Source organism: Balaenoptera acutorostrata, chromosome 19 (assembly GCF_949987535.1).
Source record: "Balaenoptera acutorostrata chromosome 19, mBalAcu1.1, whole genome shotgun sequence".
NCBI classification, from domain to species: Eukaryota; Metazoa; Chordata; class Mammalia; order Artiodactyla; family Balaenopteridae; genus Balaenoptera; species Balaenoptera acutorostrata.
Window position 1 is genome coordinate 46,848,374 of NC_080082.1, and position 3,225 is coordinate 46,851,598.

Genomic DNA, 3,225 nt, shown 5'->3' on the forward strand with positions numbered 1-3,225 from the left:
AACATTTGGGAAGTTACTGAAGACCCTAGTGCCTTTGTTGAGGCGGGTCATTAGAAAAAGTAAGACAAATTTTAAAGAGTCACTTAATAATCTGTTTCAAAAGAACAGTAAGCCTATTATAGACTAACATATCTAGAATGTTTTCATGAAAAAATAACAATATGTTCAAAAAATTGGTGACAGGAGTGGCATCACTGTACATTTTTGCAGGCATCTTTTGTGATTGGCTTAATAAAAGACAGCTGAAACCCCATATCTGCTTCCACAGTCAGTCTGTTGCAATATGTTGTTTTTGTTCAAGTCTATGAAGAAAATCTGATCTCACACAGATATGTGGTTGGAAAAGGGAGGTGTATGTTAATAGCCTTTTCACATAATTGTGGATATTCTTCTTTGATACTACACCAAAACACAGTCACTGGGAGTTTCTTAAAGGTTACTTGCCATGGGAAATCTGAAAATACATGAACTTTTTATATTCTGTTACATTAAAATCCATTGGATTATCTTGCTATTTGAATGAATCTTTTACCCTTGCATGATTTGGTAACAGCAAGCTTTGGTCACTTGGATATTATCAATTCAATGAGCTAGGCAGATCTTCCAATGTTGACACGATTCATTGTACAATATTAAAAAAAAAAAATCACATTCATTAGTATCTCTTTAAGTATTGGAAAGCTGTCAAGCTCATGGTGGCTGATACAAGTATTTCAAAATTCTTGAAAGCTTGAATTTTATCATTGGCAACAAATACTGTCAGTTATTTTCCTGGAAGTGACAGGATTCATTTGTTCATCTTCCAGAAAATTCTGCCAAATAATCAAGTTTGAATAAGAGCTTGTTTATCAGTGGTTCTCTCAAGGAAAAATGGTGCTCCGTGAAAAAAAGCAGAAGGTCCAGCTCCCGAGCCCTGAGATGGCACAGCTGCTTCTCCTGGAGGGAGCCGACAGCTTCAACACAGGGCAGAACTGCTCTGCGTGCTTCGTTTCATCACACAGAATCTTTAAAAGGCCTGCGCTCAGCGAATGAGATGGGATGAAATTAATAACTTTCACTGCGTCATCCAATTCATTCTTTTATTTTCAAATTCAGAATCTTTTAAATATTACATGTAATCATACATAAATATGAATATTTATGTATGTATATATATATTTTTAATTGTGGCAAAAAACACATAACATAAAATTTACCGTCTTCACCATTTTTATTTATTTTTTTAACATCTTTATCGGAGTATCATTGCTTTACAGGGGTGTGTCAGTTTCTGCTGTATCACAAAGTGAATCAGCTATACGTATACATATATCCTCATATCCCCTCCCTCTTGCGTCTCCCTCGCAGCCTCCCTAACCCACCCCTCATCTTCACCGTTTTTAAATGTGCAGTTTCCGTTGTTGTGCAGTCATCGCCACCATCCACTTCCGGGAACTCTTTGCAACTTGCAAAACTGAAACTCTGGATCCATCAAACAATAACTCCCCATTCTCCCAGTCTCTTCAGCCCCCCTGGCAACCACCATTCTACTTTCTGTCTCTACTCACTTGACTATCCTGAGAATTTTATATAATTAGAATCATACAGTATTTGTCTTTTTAGTGACCTACTTACTTCATTTAACACAATGTCTTCAAGGTTCATCCGTGATGTAGCATGTGTCGGAATTTCTCTCCTTGTGAAGGCTGAGTAATATTCCGTTGCATCCCATGTGAGGGTGGCTCTTCCTCCTTCTGCACGCACATGGCGGTGAGGAGAACAAGGACGGCTAGTTCCTCGATTCATGCTAAGGCACCAACAGTTTCACTCACCATCAACACAAAATGAAAAGGCAAAATAATGTCTTAGTATTATTATGAAGATCATTTTGGCTTCTCAGAGCCCTGAGGGAGTTTCAGCAAGTTTATAAGTTGGGCTCTATGCTGAAATTTTCTTGCGTGTTTACTGGTTTTAATGTGCACATTGTAGACCTTAGGAATAACACAGTAAAGTAGAAAGTCTTTTTTTAAAAAGGAAAGAGAAAAGAAAATGCAATTATAGTCCTATAGCCCAGATACAACCACCATCAGCATGGATGCAATGTATTTCTACTATTTCTCCTAATGTTCTCTCATAAAGGCCATGTTCCTGAATTCTTCTGTCTTTTGGATGCTAGAAAGCAGGTCATGGGCTAAAGATACTTTGCTGGACAGATATTTTTATTCTCTTTACAAGCTTCATGAAAACAGGAGACAGTTAAATTCAGAACTAAATCAGCATTTCAAAATGTAAAGTTAATTAATTCTGTAGAAATAGAGAATATTTGTCTTCTCATTGTTTGCTCTCTGCCATCCTACAATGGGGAGTGTGAGAATCCCTGGCTTCTTACCTTGAAAAGACCTGTTTTTAAAACGTGGGTAATGCTTGTCTCGCACTGGGTGGCAGAAGATGCTGTGAGTCATCTCTACAGGGTGCCTAGCAAGGGGCTGGCATCGAGTGGGAGCTCAGCACGTGGTAGCTGTCATTTAATAAATACTAACGTAAATAACAACAATAATACAGTTATTATTATTCACTTTATCTCATCCATGTATCATTATCTTCAGGTGGTAAAAGAGGCTAATGTAATCATCCCCACTTATCAGATAAGGAGATGGAGGTTCATGAACCTGAGTGACCTCCCAAAGCTGCAAGGTGGACCTAGGAAGGACTCGGATGCAGGACCCAGAGTTGCCAGCTCTACCAGGAAGAAGACACCTGGGTCCCTATGCATCTCATTCTCTAGTGTTGGTGCATCCCTGCCACACTTGCTCTGCTGTCTACTTAATATTTCTCCTTTAAAATGGCTCACTTTTTTAAAAAATAGTTTTTTAAAGGAAATCTATATGACTACCATAAGAGTGAAATGAGCATCCTTTGCTACGGAGGGATGGTAGCAATGGAATTAAATATAAATAAGTATTTAAATAAAAGTATGGTCTCCTTTGCATGGCTTAAAATCACCTGTGACTGCCCAGGAGCATGTGCGCCCTCTTTGGGCTCCTGGTTCTGGGGGGATCATTGGGGATTTGAGGAGTTGTAAGTTGACGCTCAAAACATCTGCAGCCGTGGCAACAGCTGAGGGCTTTTACAAACCGGATACACAACTCGGGATGTGACTTCATTTGTGTCCCTGCGATCTAAATCCTCCTCAATCCAAGCCTTCAAGATACACACAAATATTTACAGATGTCAGTTTAGGGGTCT